This window comes from Pleurodeles waltl, chromosome 10, assembly GCF_031143425.1.
Source record: "Pleurodeles waltl isolate 20211129_DDA chromosome 10, aPleWal1.hap1.20221129, whole genome shotgun sequence".
Taxonomy (NCBI): Eukaryota; Metazoa; Chordata; class Amphibia; order Caudata; family Salamandridae; genus Pleurodeles; species Pleurodeles waltl.
Genome location: NC_090449.1, coordinates 233,447,121 through 233,465,353, shown reverse-complemented (window position 1 = coordinate 233,465,353; position 18,233 = coordinate 233,447,121). Strand labels below are relative to the sequence as shown.

The window sequence follows — 18,233 nt, the reverse complement described above, 5'->3', positions numbered from 1 at the left end:
TGCAGCATGAAGCACCCAACAACAATCTTGCAGACCTTCTCAGGGGAGTGGCATAGGGATCCACCTGTCAGATGGAGGCATCTGAACCTGGCCGTCAGGAGACCGAAGGTCCGTTCAACTATCCTCCTGGTACGCCCAGGAGACTCATTGTACCTATTATCAGGCCTTGTTCTCGGATTCCTAACAGGGGTCAAGAGCCAGGACAGGTTTGGGTAGACGGAGTCACCTGGAAGAAGTGAGGGACACACATTAGCCTTGCACAATGGCATGGGGTAAGACTCAAGTAGGCATACACTGACATACATTGGGTGGGGACTCAGGTTCATCTATAAGCGACACTGTGTGTCTCTGTCGTCGTGCCATCAGCTGTGCGATGCTGCTATTCCTCGGGCCAAAGGCACCATGCACAGACCCAGGATACTTGGTAGTTACATGGGAGATGTACTGGTCAGCAAGGCACACCATCTGAGCATTGAGTGAGTGGAAACTCTTCCTATTCCTGTGCACCTGGTCATTGGCCCTGGGTGGGGGACTAAGGCAATATGGTTCCCATCAATGTCTCGAATCACATGTGGTATGTTTCCCATTGCATAGAATCCAGCCTTCACCGTGGGCAAATCATCAACCTGGGGGAATGTGATGTAGCTGTACATGTGTTTGAGCAAGGAAGCCAAACCCCTTGCAAGCACAATCAAGAACATTGGCTGTGACATTCTTGCAGCCAAGACCACTGTCATCTGGAAAGAGCCTGTTGCCAGGAAATGGAGCACTGATAGTACCTGCACAAGAGGGGGCATTACTGTGGTGCAACGGAGAGCAGGTAGCAGATCAGGCTCCAATGTGCATACAGTTCTGTGATTGTGGCCTTGTCCAGACAATAGGAGAGTATGATGTGCCTGTCCTCTAGTGTAGCCAGGTACACAAGGGTCTGTACATGGGTGCTTGCCTCCTCCTCCTATTCCTCCGAAGTGGTTGGTACCTAGGTGACCCAAAAGAAAGAAGGGAGTGACAACACCAACTATGGACACACAACATCAGAGTACACAGATGTTGGACACTAGAATTGTCTAGGTGTGTACAGTCGACACTAATTACGCACTTTTAAATCAATACATATGTACCAGCATTAGGAAATGACAACCGCCCATCCTGTATGCAGGAACAGGTGGAAGTGACCTCACTCCGCTGGCATTAGGCGTCATGGCGGAAGACGGTCTGCACCGCCATGCAATTCCTCATTGGCTAACATGGGTCTCTATGGAGTACAGGAACCAATGACGATCAACCCCGGCTGCGGCGGTGTTCACTGCCACAGACGTGACTGCCAATTTCTTCCTACTACTTCACTTGATTCCTGACTTTCCACTGGACTGTATCTCTACTGCGTGTGCTGCTGTGACCTGTGTCTAGTACCTGCCATGGCCCGTCCTACAGGGGAAAGGGCCCCAGCCTTCACATCGGAGGAGTTGGAGATGCTCGTGGATGGGGTCCTAACCCTGTATGGGCAGTTGTATGGGCCTCTAGACCAACAGGTGAGCACATCATGGGTATGTTGCATGCATGATTGCGTGTAGATTTATGTGTGTGCTGGCAGTGTGTCATTTGGGGGGTATGGCTGCAGGCAATGTGAATGAAGAGGTACGGGTCATGTGCGTGCTTGATGCGGGGCAAATGCTGTATGTAGGCCATATGTGTGACAGGCTGGATTGTATGGTTCATGGTGTCCCTCTGTCTGTGTTTCCTCTGCAGGTCAACTCCCTTCAGAAGAAGGTGTTGCGGCGTGCCATTGCCAAGGACGTGCTGACCCTGGGGGTCCATAGCACTCACTGCAGGAAAAGGTGGGAGGACCTGAGATGCTGCACCCGGAAGACCGCAGAGGCCCAACTGGGGCCAGCCTCCCAACAAGGGAGAGGTGCCTGTCAGAGCCTGACCCCCCCTAATGGCCTGCATACTGGTGGTGGCCTGCCCAAAGCTGGATGGGTGCTTGAGGGAAGCACAGCAGACACAAGGGGGTGAGTACAGTGTGTGTGACATTCTTCTTTTGTTGCCTGGCATGGGATTTGGGTGCAGGGTTATAGTCAGTGGATGCCCAAATATTCCAGTTTAGACATTGCGGCGTGGTCCAACTTAGGTATGTTGGGTGACATGCATATTTTTAACTGCGAGGTAACTGGCTTTCCATGGCAGACAGGGCTTAGTTGGTACCAGCAGGTGTGCAGATGGCAGTGTTTGGCTCCTTCCTGCTGTATTACCTAGCCAAACGTATGCCAGTGTGGTCCATACATCCCGTTCTTAGTCCTAGTGAGTGATAGTGATGTATATGCCATCTGTGCAGTTGGTGCTGTGATTGACCCTGTGCTCCCCCCCTCCTTTTTTCATCCTGTCCAAGTGTGCATCAGCATCATCTGGCGAAGGAGCAGGGGCCCCGGCAAGTGAGGGAGCTGAAGCCCATGAGACCCAGGAGGCTGAGTCCACCGATGCCGAGGGGACCAGTGGGATGGAGAGCAGGGGGAGCACCATGGGGGGGGGACAGGAGATGATACTACTGACTCTCATTCCTCTTCCGATGGGAGCTCCCTGGTGGTGGCAGACTCCTCTGGGACAACTCCAGCTACAGGATCTTCCGCCACCCCTGCACCAGCACACCCCTCCCAGTAGCCCCCCACCAGTTGCCTGTGCCCGTTCACGCAGGAGGGTGGGTGTCTCCTTTGCCTCAGGCACCTAAGGCCCTGCTCCAATCAGCCCTGCTGCCCTCAGTGAGGAGACTATTGACCTCCTGAGTTCCTTCTCTGTAGGGCAGTCAACCATAGTGAATGCCATCCAGGGGCTGGCATCCCAGATGCAGCAATGCAATGTCTTCCTGGAGGGCATTCACAGTGGCTTGGCGGCCCTACAGAGATCGTTTCAGGCTCTGGCCTCCTCTCTGACGGCAGCCAGTGTCCCTGTTTCTTTCGTCCCCCCTCCAACTACCTCTTCCCTGTCCCAGTCTCCTCTCCCCAACCCATCCCATGCACACATTCTGACAAGCATGCACACAAGACAACAGACAAGACTGACACAGACAAACACAGGCAGAACACTTCAGTCCACAAGCACACATAGCCAAGACACAGATGCACACACAACATCAGCCACTGCCTCCCCCTCCTCCTCCCTCACAGTTAAAACAGCACTTACACCTGCATGCACAGCATCAACAGTCCCAGATCCTGCCACCTGCACAACCTTACCCACAGTCACCACAACAGCAGACCCGCAGACATGCAACCCACACACCACATGCGCAGTCACCACCACCATCACCACCTCATGCAGCACACCCAACTCACTTGCAGACACCACAACATCCATCCACACGTAGTGTTTGACCTCCCCCACCCTGTCCGCCCCCCTCCAAAGACACACAAATGCTCCCACTCAGACCCCCAACAGCCATCCACCTCACACACGCACACTGTCCATGCACCTGCACCCAAGTCCAGCACACCTCTTCAACCACTCCCTCTACCTCCACTCCCTTATCTCATCCCACATCCCGCCTCATTGGTATTAAGAAGCTTTTCCTTTCCTGCCATGACCTCTTCCCTACCCCCGTCCTGCCCATAAGAGAAAAGTCCCAAGCCCCCAGCCCAGTACCTCCAGCACCAAATCGAACCTTGTTCCTACCCCTAAGTCTTCAGCTGCCACTAAGGGGCACAAGAGTGGCTCTCCAGGCCCCCGCCCCAAGCCCACTCCTCTGCCTCCAAAACAGAAGGGTAAAGCCTGCCCCCTCTCAAACCCAAGCCCAAGGACCCCCCTCTCAACCCTCCCAAAAAGAAGCCCCTCCTCCCACCCACTGAGGTGCCTGCCTATTTCCGACATGATGCCCCTGCCCAGTGGAGTCTCGATGTGTCAGGAGTCAGGTTGGGCCTTGGACGCTGCCCTGTGGCCATTTGCAAACTTTGGACTGGCCAATGGCTCTGCCTGTAAATATGTATATTTGATTTATTTGGATTTGAGCTCTTCATCCAACAGGATTACAGTGGTTGGACCACAGCTATGTGCTCTAGCTTTCTTTGCTCCTGGGTTCTGTTGCTATCAATTTGCTCTGCAGATACTTCTGGGTGTGTGGTGTGTGTGTATGGTGTGTGTTGTGCATGTGAGTGTCACTCTCCCCTCCCTCCCTCCCTTGTGTGCTAGGCAGCTGTACTCATCGTTGTAGTCTTCGATGGTGCTCTTGGAAAACCATGGTGTGGTACACCATCAGGAACACTTCCAGTTCTGGTTCCATGGAGGCCGCGGACTCCTCTGTGTCCCTTTTATATGATGTGTTTCCGCCAGGCTTTTGGTGGTGTTGCTACCGCCCAGGAAACCCTGGCTGTGTGCTATGTCATAATATGGTGGACGGATCCTCGTCTTCTGCCTGCCTGGAGATTGCTACCTCCGTGTTCAGTGGTCTTACCGCAAAGGCGGTTGGGGAGGTATATTGGTTGTCTATGGGAGGGATCGCCGCCATGGTCATAATTTGGCAGTCATTACCGCCGGCCTAACGGTGGTACTACCGCCATCATCGACATGGCGGTCACCTGACCGCCAAGGTTATAATGAGAGCCTATATTTTACAAATATAGTCTCTACTACAGTGTATTTCCAATTTTTAACATGCTTAGGGCCTGATTTCGATTTTGATGTATGGGTTACTCCATCACAACAATGGAAGATATCCCATCTGCCGAAATATAAATCCCATTATATATATGGGATTTATATTTCGGAGGATGGGATATCCATCACCATTTAACCCTTCAGCCGAAATCGAAATCAGGCCCTTAATTCTTTACAAACAAGTCTACAGAATACCACGGTAATGCCTACAAATGACTGTGCTACTTAAAAGTTGTTTTAAAAATATTACATTTGTAAAAAAAATATAAATACACTGTACTACACTATATTTCACTTAAGTAGTGTATTACAGTGTATTTTAAAATTATTTTTCTTATTTTTCCTATTACTAACGCAATGTTTTGTAGTTACTAGCACGGATCCCTGTAAAGTGTTTTAAAAATATTTCGAAAATTAAAGACAAATTTCACAACCTACTACTACTTTAATAAAGTGGTAATAGGTCATGACCAACAATAAAACCTACTAGTTAACTATATCTAAAGCCCTAACCCAGAATGCAACCAAAGTGTACTGAAAACTAAATGGCTGCCTTTTACAGTTTGTAAAGAGAGCCATCAGTTAAACATATACTGTCTTCCCATCGTTATGTACCGTGGTATACTGTAAAGTTACTGCAGTATACCACGGCACCACATATAACTAACTATTTTCAGGCTTATAACTCAAACACTACTTAAACTATTTACACCTACTATAAAAAATGATCATCTACACCCCCAATCTATATTCCTGCCAAATGACATCTATATCCATTCACCCATTTTCATTCTACACCACTCAACTCACTGTATAGTCACTCTATGCCACTCCACTGTACGATATCCAACTCTACGTTACTCCACTCTGCATCACTCCACCATACGCTGCTCCATCTCACTCTATGCTAATTTACTGTACGCCACTCAACTCTATTCCACTCCAAACCACTCCACTGTAAGCTATTACACTCTATGCCACACCAGTCTACGCCACTCCACTATACGCTATTCCACTGTATGCATCTCGACTTTACACCATTCCACTTTGTGCTATTCCACTCAACACCACTCCACTCCACTCTACGCTATTACACTGTATGTCACCACACTGTACCTCACTCCACTCTACACCACTCCACTGTATGCACTCCACTGAATGCCACTCTACTGTATGCTATTCCACTCTACGTTAATCCACTCTGTCATTCCACTCTAGACTATTCCACTGTTCGTCACTCCACTCTACACCACACCACTGTATGCTGTTCCACTCTATGGCACTCCATTCTACACCACTCTACTGTATACAACTGCACTGTACCTCACTTCACTCCACGCCATTTCACTCTATGCCACTCCACTGTACAATATACCATGTTACACCACTCTACTCTATGCCACTCCATTGTACTCTAGTCCACTGTATTCTACTACACATCACTCTATGCCACTCCACTCTACACTGTACACTATTCCACTCTATGCTACAAACTGTACTCCACTGCAGTCTACGCCACTTCACTCTACGTCACTCCACTTTCCACTATTCTACTATACGCAACTCCAATCTACACCACTCCACTCTACACTATTCCATGTCATTGCAGTCTACACCACTCCCCTGTACCCCACTTCATGCCACTCCACTATATGCTATTTCACTGAATACAACTACACACCAGTTTATGCTATTTCACTCTATGTCACTCTATCCTACCCAACTCCACTGTATGCCACTCTACTGTACGTTATTCTACTGTATGCCAGTCCATTTTACACCCCTCCACTCTACGCAACTGCACTCCATGCCACTCCACTCTATGTCGCTCTAATCTACAGCACTTCATCGTCCACCACTCCAATCTATGCTACTCCAGGAAATGCTATTTCACTCTACGCCACTCTACTGTACGCTATTTTACTGTATGCTACTCCGTGGTATACCACTCCCTGGTTTACCACTCCAATGTACACTATTCCCCTGTTTGCCAGTCCACTCTACCCCATTCTACTGTAAGCTATTCCACTTTACGCCATTCAATGACACTACTCCGCCATACTCCACTGTAGTCCACCACTGCACTCAACGCCACTCCACTGTACAATACTCAACTCCACTACAGTCTATACCAGTGGTTCCCAACCTTTTGACTTTTGTGGACCCCCACTTTATCATTATTAGAACCTGGGGACCCCCACTGAATAATTATTGGAATCCGGGGACCACCCCACAGAGTCATTTCTGAAAGCTGTGGACCTACTGTTAATTTTCTAAGCAGTTGCGGATCCTCTGAGGAGGCTTCGGGGGTCCCCGGACCACAGGTTGGGAACCTCTGGTCTATACCACTCCACTCTACCATTCTGTATACACTCTATTACAATACTGTAATCCACTCTGTGGCATTCCACTCCACCACACATTCCAACACTCTACAACATGTCAGCCCACTCCACTGTACGACTCACCACTCCACTGTACAAACCTTTACTCCACTGCATGCTAAGCCATTCCACTCTACTCCACTTCACACTATTTTGCTGTGCAACATGCCACTCCATACTACACTACATGCATCTCCACTCTGCAAGACTACCACACTCTGTGCCGCTATACCATACTGTACTCCAATCATTCAATCAATAAATCAATCAAATTATTTCTTAAGCGCACTACTCACCCGGTAGGGTCTCAAGGCGCTCGGAGGTAGGGGGGGGTGGTTACTGCTCGAAAAGCCATGTTTTTAGGTGCTTTCTGATTGGCGTACAGTGGAGGGAATTATTGCCCCTACACTACACTGAACAACCCTCTATGCCCCTACATTCCACTGTACAACACTCTACCCACTCTACAACACTTTCCAAAACTCTATGACACACCACTCCACTGTACTGTACAAGATGCCATGCCAATTTATGACAGTTTACTCAACTCTACGCTACACCTCTCCACACTACTGCACTCCATGCCACTATATTGTGCAACATGCCACTCAACTCCATGAATCATTACTCTACTATACGCTATGCCACTCCACTCTACAATGCTACACTCTACGGCACAACACTGTTCAACACTCTTCTCTACTGTATACCACTACTATGTATGCCGCTCCACATTACAGTGTTCCACTATATGACATCCCATTGTACTGTATAATGCTACTCAATTATATGGCACTCCAGTCTGCGTCAGTCAACTCTATGTCACTCCACTCTACTCTACAACATACTACTTTACACCACTCCACTCCACTCCCTGCCTCTCCACTCTCCACCACTTCTTTCTACTCAACATCACCATACACCACTCCAGCCCACGACACTCCACTCTACTCCATTCTACCGTAGGCCACTCCAGTTTATGTCATTCCTATGTACGCAAGTCCACTTTATGCAAAACCACTCTACCAAACTCAACTATATGCCACTCCACTGTATGCTATTCCGCTCTATGCCACTCAACTGTACACCACTGTATGCCACTCTCTGTGTGGTGGTCCACTCTACATCCCTCCACTGTATGCCAATTTCAGTTTACGCCCTTCCACTCTAAGCCACTCCACTCTATGCAATTCAACTCTATGCCACTTCACTGTGCACTATCCCAAGCCACTCCACTCTACACAACTCCACTGTACTCTATTCCATTCTAGGCTACTCCACTTTAGGAGACTCCACTGTATGACAATCCATTGTATGCTGCTACACTCTATCCTATTCTACTGTACACCACTTCACTCTATGCCACTCAACACCACGCCACTCAAAAACACTCTGCTTTACGACACTACCTTGTTCTACGACACTGTCTTCCACTGTACTCTATAACGCTCCAATTAATGACACTCCACTCGCCAACAGTATACTCTATGATTTAAAATACCCGTTTAAAAAAAAACTAAAAAACATTAAAATTCAGTGAAAAACCAAAGGTCAACAGTTATATTTAGGAAAACTTTATTTATTCTTTCTGTACATTCCAAACTAACTACACAAACTTTAGAAATACTGAAGTTATATATAGTTATACCCTAAATTTATAATTTACGCCCCACCTATAAATTATTATAACTCATGCACCTCTGTACACTGTATTATCAACTCGCTAGTCGCACTAATTACAACTCGTGCCCTAAAGCAACTATAAGTTGCGCCCCTGCCATGCACAGTTTTGACATCAATGATGTAATTTGAAATGTAGCAGTGATGTTATCAGTGATGTCATAGAACATGTCGTGAGTGATGTAATATGTGGGATAAATAGCAGTGCATGGCGGGAGCGCGAGTTATAGTTAATGTAGGGTGACTAGTGAGTTGAGAACACTGAGTACGGAGGTGCGCAAGTTATAATACTTTTGGAGACCTCAACAAATATCTTTGCAAAATAAAAGGACACCAAATCTATAAGCATAAACTAAATAAAAAATGTAATGCATCTTTAAATGTTAATGCTACTTCAAAATATATCTATCACAAATATATAAGAAATATATAACTGTAAAACTCCCAGTTATAATGTTGAAAAGGTGATTTGCATCAAATGTCAATAAGGTAAAGTGTTACTGACTCACATAGGATATATTTATAGTAAAGAGAGTACAAACAGTGAAAATATTGACTGGAAATGTAAAAAGTATTATTCACATGCACGTTACTGGAGGACTATGCTGGGAAATGCAACTGTACAAAACGTTGGACAGTATAATCACCTGACAAATGTCAATATTTCAAAGTGAGAAATGTGTTATAAGAGCTTAGGACAGCTAGCTCTAGTTCCCAAGGACCTACAGGAACTATTTTAAAAAATATCAAACCAAAGGTTTTTGAATATTCTACAGGACAACTCCCACGTATTCCAAACATGAACAGCCAGAACTAGAAAAGCCACAGCAGAAACCCTGCAGCCCCTAAACAAATTGAAGACATATATATTTGTGATAATAATTTAAGTAACACATAGAGGTGCCCTTCCTAATGTATGAGAACACTAACAAAAACATAATAATAATAATTTAGACTACACAAAACAACCTCCTAAGATTAAACACAAAGCAACACGTGGATGGTGAACAGCAAGTTTACATCATGCTCTTCAACCAGTCACACAATTATACACAATCCACAGTCAATACCACAAGAGAAACATACCTTTATTGTACATCCTTTAATCTAAAAAAGTGCAACATACCACAAACTACTAACTCAAATAAAATCCAAAAGTACTACTATCTACAAAAAATAATAATTGACTTCTAACAAGCAATGAATAGTTCCATTTAAAAAATGCACCCACGTACAGCTATATAGAATTGTTACTACCATTTTAACCAGAGTATATGGATACACCTCCACAAATCAGCACTAAGGGCCCGATTCTGAACTTGGCTGGCACTGTTCCGCAGTCGAGTTTTTGGCTTTCAGACTGCCGCCTCCTCGGCGGACTGACCGCCTGATCATGAGTTGGGTGGTGACACTGCCTCAGGACCGATGACATCTCAGCTACTGCGGCGGCAGCAGTGGCAGTGGAGGTGGGCAGTGGAGGTGGTCAATGGAGGCGGTCAATGGAGGCGGGCCCTTTACATCAGCCACCGGGCTGATCAGAACCTGCAGTTCTGCCAAACCTCACCTGGCGGAGTCCCTGCTGGGTGAAGATTGGCAGAAAGACAGGAAAAGACCCACAGCAAGTGCCATGGGTAGATTATGCCCTTCTGTGATGTGAGCTATCACTCACTCCCAGCCCCCCACTGATGGCTGGTCGGGTGTGCACAGTGTCACTTGCTAGGGATACTACAATGGACACAGTGAGCCTGACTGGCTGGTGCCCCTGCACCATGGTTGGCATTGTCTTCAGGCTCTTACTAGAGCCGGAGTGTGTCACCGACATGAGTGTGGCACCAACATCCCCCCAGCCCAGTGGGCAACTCTGAATTCAGCAGTCGAGCTTCTGCCAACGTGGTGACCTATTCTTGACTGCAGCCGTGTGCTGGCAGTGTGCCCACCAAGTTCGGATTTGGGCCCTAAGTGTTGAATGCTAAAAAAATGGCCAACATGCCTACAAAATAAAAAGAAAAATTGCCCTAGCATACATCCCAGTCACAGAAATAGCAAACCACTACAACCTCACATTGAATCACCCTAAATCCAAACAAACAAAGACAAACTAAGTCCCTATTTGATTATTTTGAAGATACTTGAGTTGGCAGACTGCACTGTTAAGGTCACAAATTCCAATCCAAGCATCATTTACCATGGTGGAATGTGAAGGACAGTACCATGGCACAACTAGGCAAAACAAACAACGCAGTGGAAAGGTTACACAATGCCTTTTAATGTACAGTGGGCTTAAGTCATGCTACGTTTAAAAAAATATTTAAAAAAGAACAAGGCTCCAACAATGTAGAATAGAACAATCTATAACTCAACTAAAACCTAAAGTATTCAAGCAAACAAAATAAATGTATGACATAATACAATGTTATGTATAAACAATTTGCTAACAAACAAGACCTAGCATACCTAGAATCTACAGAAAAAAGACTACCCTGAAAAATCGCACATATTAGACCGAAAACAAAAATACAACTTTAAATACCGAAAATGTGCCAAACTAATTTATCTACAAATATTATTTTAATTTTTTTTTACGAATGAAAGATTAACATTTTAATAAGAACAAAATCCAGTCATATTGAAATGTAAAAATGACTAAAATAAATATTAAAGCCCACAATACTTACAACAGGTCAAAGCGCTTGCACGTTCAACTTAAAAAGTCTACATTTAATTTACAGCACACAAAAAGTGATACTATGTATATATAATTGTTTCAATATTTGTAAAAAAAATAAACAATATAATAACATAAATTATATATTTTAATTTTTTCTACATTATTTACAATGTTGATGGTAAATTTCAAAATAATCTTGTTATTTCTGTAAAATAATTTTTAAAAAAAATATTAGTAGGATATGTTGCAGTGCGTTTTGTGAGCACAAGCAGGCGGGCAATTCAATTGATTTTTATACTTAATTAGAGGGAAAACCTGTGTTTTTAAATAGTCTGTCGAATTGTGTTTCATACTTGGGAGACAGCTAAAGCTTCCCAATATCTGGTCAGGAAACGAGGGTAGAATCCCCTCGGTATTTTCTCTCATCTTTTTTAAACTTTGCACATATTTTTCAATGTTGCACTTATTTTTTTAATATTCAATTTTTAAGCTGCTGTTTGAGAACAAAAGGTAGGTTCCATTGTTGTGTTTGGGCTAAGACTATGGGAGGAGTGGGACATCAGTATGCACCATATTTGTTAGGGCTCTAGTCTTGCCCAGTTTCTCTATGCAATAAAATGAGGGTTGCGGCGTGGACACGCAGCGAATACACGCGCAGCGTGTGTGTCGCTGGTGTACCGAAGGCAAGCCAGTCTATGCCCGTCTGCCCTTGAACGAGGCTGGGGGCTCTGCTGGTTTCAGGCCAGGTAGGTTGACCTACTCAAATTCTCAACTTTTAGTTCTCAGGGGGTCAAATGCATCAGTTCACTTGACTGAGGACAAGAGCTTGATGAATTTTTGTACTGCCCCAAGTTTTCCTTTCGTTCTTCTAATGGTAATTCTATTATGACAGAGAGTTCTACCTTTAAACTGTTTTTAATTAATTGCAGATCGCTTCCAGCTCAAAAGGTAGACATAGATAAGTAACTCACCTCAACCTTCCTAACAGAAACTTGGCTGCAAGAAGCCTCAGGCCCTGATTTACCCTTTGCCCTCTTCCCTGGTCATTACATCTGAAGGCTAGACCGTGGAAATAGAAAAGGAGGAGGAATAGCCATCATTCTTAAAACAGGGGATTGTTGTCGGCACAAGCCCTGCGCGATTGTAGATAGCGAAAGCATGCTTTTCGCCATCTAATTCTCCCCTACATACACGGCCCCTGGCCTCTTAATGTGTCATCCGCCTGGTTCGGGTAAATACCTCATTGATTCTCTTGCCGAGATATTAGCCAATTTATCGGTCTCTAAACCCAACTTTACTGTTCTGGGTGACCTTAATTTTCATTTTGAGGAACCTGCAGATGAACAAGCAGTTACGCTTATGCATGACCTTTTGGCAATCGGTCTGGCCCAACTAGTATCCGGGCCTATCCATGAGAATCGACACCTACTCAATCCCATTTTCACGAATGAAAATAGACTACTAACTCAGTCTCCGACTCTAATCACCTGGTCTGCCCACTTTATTATTCCTTTTAGTATAGACTCCCCTTGTTCTTCTTCTCCCACTCAATTCACTCAACGCAAGGAGCGTAAGTGGTCTAAACTTAACATGGATGGTTTTAAACAGGCTCTTATAGATTCCAAACAAACGCCTCAGGAAGATCCCTCTGTTGCCTATTTTGATTTTGCCTATTGGATTAACCCATCTCTAGACAAATTTGCCCCCATAACGAAGCAGACCAAGAAATGTGGGCCGAAAACCTCTCCAAAGGTATATTCCACAGCTTAAATTGTTGAAGCAAGATTGAAAGAGGACAGAAAGATTCCGGAGAAAGAACTACTCTCCTAACAGTAACACTATTTATAGGGAGGCCATGAGGAAATATCATTTGGAAATTACTACCTCTAAAAAGACTTTTTATGATAATAAAATTAAAAATGCCTCCAACCCCTCGAGAGTGGTATTTCAAATGCTTAAAGGACTCGCTAATCCTATTTCTACCTCACCTACCTTCCAACCATCTGTTACCCACTGCAATGATACTGGCAAGGCATTCATAAAAAAGACTGAGCATATATAGCTTTTGTTTGGTTCCACTCCCTCGCTGCAGCAGATACAGGATAGGAACTCCAAACAAGTTTTAATCCGGCCCTTGTGGATTTTCCTAAGATCTTGCCTGAGGTCCTTCTCACAATTTAAACAAAACTTAAATCTGGCTATCCCCTTGACCCTTCCCCGCTGTTTATTTTAGGTAAAGTCCAAGAACAGATTGGTCCTGTTCTGTGGGAAATCTTAGACTTATTGTTAGCAAAAGCTTTCGTCCCCTACCCCTGGAAACATGCAACGGTTAAAGCCTTTTGAAAAAAACATCTGGACCCGAACGATCCTGGGAACTACAGACCCATCTCCCTACGGCCAGCTCCAAGTAAAATACCTGAGTACCAAGTGAACAATCATTTGTCAGAGTTCCATGAGAAATATAATATCTTAGATCCTAAGCCGTTGGGTTTCAGGTCCAAACACAGCACAGAAACTGCTCTACTAGTGGCAGTAGAGGAAGCGAAAATGCAGCTTAATCAGGGAGGTACGGCTGCAATCATCCTCCTCGACCTCAGCGCAGTCTTTGATACATCCTGTCCCGGTTTAACTCTTTTTTGAGTAATAGATCTTTCCAGGTGGTTGCGGGTAACTGTATCTCCCAGATCTTCTTTCAGTTGTTGTGTACCCTAGGAATCTTCTTTGAGACCCACACTGTTTAATGTGTACATCCGCTCCTTGGGAGACGTTGTAAAGGCCTATGGAATATCGATAATTTCATATGCTGACGACATCCAACTTGTCTTCTCCAGCAATCCTACTCAGTCTCCCTCCTCATCAACTTTAGGTCCATGATTAACCGCCGTGGCCAATTGGATGAAATCATCCTCCTTAAAGCTGAATTGGGAAAAGATTGAATTCTTGGTCTTTGGCAATCCACTGTCACCACAGCTCGGCCTGGTTTGGCCCAATATCCTGGATGTATCACCTGTCCCCAAGCCTGCTGTAAGGAGCTCGGGCTTCTGGCTGGATAAAGCCTTGACCATGGAGCTCCAAGCTATGGAATTAGCAGCAAACTGTTATGGGCTCCTCAGACTGTTTAGGAAAATCCTCCACCTTCTTCCTTTTCCTTCAAAAAGATTATTTGTCAAGGCACTTGTGTTATCTCATTTGAACTATGAGAACTCCCTTTATGTAGGAGAGCCCAAATCTACATTGAGGAAACTTCAATTGGTTCAGAATGCTACTGCCCGTCTACTTTGTGAGGTTCCCAGACTCCTGTCAACAAAGCCAATGCTTAAATCCTTTCATTGGCTTCCAGTATCACAGAGGATTAAGTTTAAATCTCTCTGCATTGTTCGCAAGGTTTTTTCAAACACTGGACCTACATTGTGTAATGCTCTGACACAATTTTAACTAGGTCCCTGTGCTCATCTAAAGCCTCTCTTGTTACTCTTCCAGTTATCAAAAGAATCACGAAAGGAGGGCATAATTCCAATTTAATGCAACAAAACTGTGGAACTTGCTGCCTCCTTTCACAAGGTCTCTGGAGTGTTAACTGCTGTTCCGGCGACATCTAAAAACCTGGCTGTTTACTCAGGCCATCCTTTGACGCTCTTGTTGGTTGCTCTGGGATGCCTGGGGGCAGCCATTCACTAGACAAGAATTGCCAAATATAAATAAAAATAAAATAATATTGCCTAAGACTAACCTTAATGATGTATTTAAAAAAATAATACTCAGCATCAAAACTACTTCTCAAAAAATCATATTAAAAATCTTTATATTTTAAAGGTATTCAATTTTATAACTAATTTAAAAAAAAAATCAAAATCATACATAATAGCATACATATAATAACATTTAATAATCAAAAACGAAATATATAATATAAAATATTTCTTATAAATCAATTTTTTTATAATTTAAATTGTAAAAATATATCTTACTGAACATTAAATATTACACAATAATTACTTTTAACACAAATTTTCCAACAGGTATATAAAGAAATTAACATTAAGGCCCTCATTACAAGTCTGGCGGTCTTTAGACCGCCAGACTCGCGGTTGCGATCTCACCGCTGACGGGGCGGTGAGATCGGCCACCTTATTACGAGTGTGGCGGTTTGGCTTGTGCCAAACTGCCATTTTACCGGTCCTACCCTCAGGACGGTCGGACCGCCGCGCCGGAGATAAGCATCTTCGCCCCTGGCAGTCCACCTAAGACCGCCAGTGGTATTACGAGTCCCCTTTCCTCCAGGCCTTTTGTGGCGGTAGCACCACCACGAAAACCCTGGTGGAAAGGCTACTGGCAACAGGAATTTGCATTCCTGTCGCTGGTAGACGACTCCCCCACTCCATACATCCAACAGCCCCCTTCCCTTACAACATTCTCACCCCCGCTCAACATAATAAAGCACCCCGTACTTACCCCCCACCCCTGCATACATGCACACATCCAAACGTCCACATAATTACACACACGCACCCACATGCACACCCTGACACTCACTCACACTCAGAACACCCTTAGTGTCGCACACACATACAACACCCACCTCCCCCGAATCCATACAGACACATACAGTCACACACACACACATGCGCACACTCACACACACATACACACACACACACACACACAACACCGTCTCCTCCCTCCCTCCCCTTTCGGATGATCACCTTACCTGGTCATCGAGGTGGTCGTCTGGGGAGGAACGCGTCCTGGCACTTGCAATGCCAACTGCGCCCTGCCAACACAACACCGCCACACAGTTTTTCGAATGTGAAATATGGCGGGCAGTGTTTTGTTGGCGTGACGCTGTCAGCAGTGCAACCGCCACAAGACCGCCGACCGCCAGTACGACTGCTTGTGATTTTCAACCTGGAATATGGTGGAAAGACACCAGCAGTCATAATATGGCGGTCTGAGGACTGCTGTGCTCCAGGTTTTTTGGTGGCGCCAGCATGGCAGTGTGCGGTCTTCCCCGCCAAAGTCATAAGGGGCACCTCTATTGCCAAATATAGATTTTAAAATTTTAAAAACATTTTCTAAAACAATACCCACCCTTTTCCCCTTTCAACTCCAACATCCTGCCACTAAAAAAAAACTAAAAAAAAAAACTTTATACAGTAATTTTTCACCACCAAAGATCAGGATAAAATAAGCATACAAAATGTAGTTTTCAAAAATAAAGAACTTTTAAAACAATATAATAACATTAGAATTCTTTTAAAAGTACATGCACTTAGAAAAAAGAAAAGGCAGGTAATAAAACAGGTTACCTGTCAGATAGTATACATCCAACATTATATTCAAGTGCTCTTTGCCTAATTCTCCACGTAGCCATTAAAAACTGCGAGAATGCAAAAATTGCCTGTTGTCAAACTCTATTATTCTAAGTGCATCTCTGAATTCTCTGACATCAAGGTTTCAGTAGAGCAGCATAATCCACTTATTTCTTGTACTAAGATATCCGGGATAAACAAACAAAACATTTTCAATTATTTCATTCCATGTTGCACAGAAAGGACAATGAGCATTTCTTGTATTTGTCATTTGCCCCAAACTGGCTGTAAACAATGCAAACGATAGGGTCTCATATCTAAATTGAGGATCGACCTTCCTGGCAATATAAGTCTCTGTTTCGTCCAGGAACTGCTCTTTCTGGAAACTATCTTTTAAGATGAGGAAGGACAATGTCAAAGGAACCATGTTGGATCAGCATTTCAATAAGCTCAATCGATGTTGACAATAAGCCCTCTGTATCTGCTCTTTGGTGATCACACTCGGCTCTTCTGGGGCATTCCACAGGTGCTCAAGCCCACTATCCGCTAGTGTTGACCTCATAAACCTATCCATGGCAGGTCACCTGCTCCCAGGAGGTACAGAATCTCGGTCAGCCCCTGCTGGTAGGGATTCAGTTCCGGAGTTGCCCACATCCTTTTCCAGAGAGCTCATAACCAAGATATGTCTGAGACAATTGTAAGCCCCAGATCCAGCCGCAGTGGGAGCAATGGGGGAACCTTATAAAGCTATTTTTGTGTCCAAAGTTCAACACCAGGTAGTGCAGACCCAAGTGCCTGATTGTTATAGACTCGCAATACCGGCAAAATGGGATGGTAGTGGGAGGCCTTGGTTGTCTTCAACATTCCCCTACTGGTTTGCTCTAATCTTCCAGTGGAAGTACTGATACAAGATAATACCCAAATATTCAAAAGTGTGGACACGCTCAAAGGAAGTCCCTCTCAGCATAGGATTTGAATGGGTGGAGCAGGAAGGTTTAAACACCATTTACTTTGATTATGCAAGATTAATGTCTAGATCCCTCACCTAGTAAAAATAATCAAACCTGCCTAAAATGTTTTGCAATCCCTTAGGAGACTTGGGTAGGAGCAGCGTGTTATCCGCAAACATCAGGGCACCAACCCTGAGGTTTGCCAGGCGGGGCGCATCAGACTTGCCATGATTCATATATGCTAAAAGGTCATTTATGAAGAGCAAGAATAAATTGGGTGCAAGGACACACCTAATAACCGGATATCGATCTGTCATTTCCCCGAACTGCAGACACCTTACTTGGATAAAATTACTATTGTGGAGTCTTATGATCAAATTTAGTAAATAAAGTGGTACCCCCATGTCAGCTAAGATTTGCCACATGGGACAAGGTTAAATGCTGACCTAAGATTGACAAACACCATGTACAATCGCCAGCATCCTAACTGTATGAACTTCCAGGATAACAGCTGGAGTTGAAAACCCTGGTCCACCATACTGGTGTGCTCTCTAAAACCTTCCTGCAGGGAGACAGTATATTTGATGCAAACTTCCAA

The 18,233-nt window shown here is 44.7% G+C and overlaps 1 protein-coding gene across 4 annotated transcripts in view; it reads right to left on the bottom strand.

Annotated features, from left to right (window-relative positions):
* Window positions 1-18,233, bottom strand: part of IQCK (IQ motif containing K) — a 515,691-nt gene that overhangs the window by 325,327 nt on the left and 172,131 nt on the right. The gene's annotated exons all lie outside the window — the stretch shown is intronic.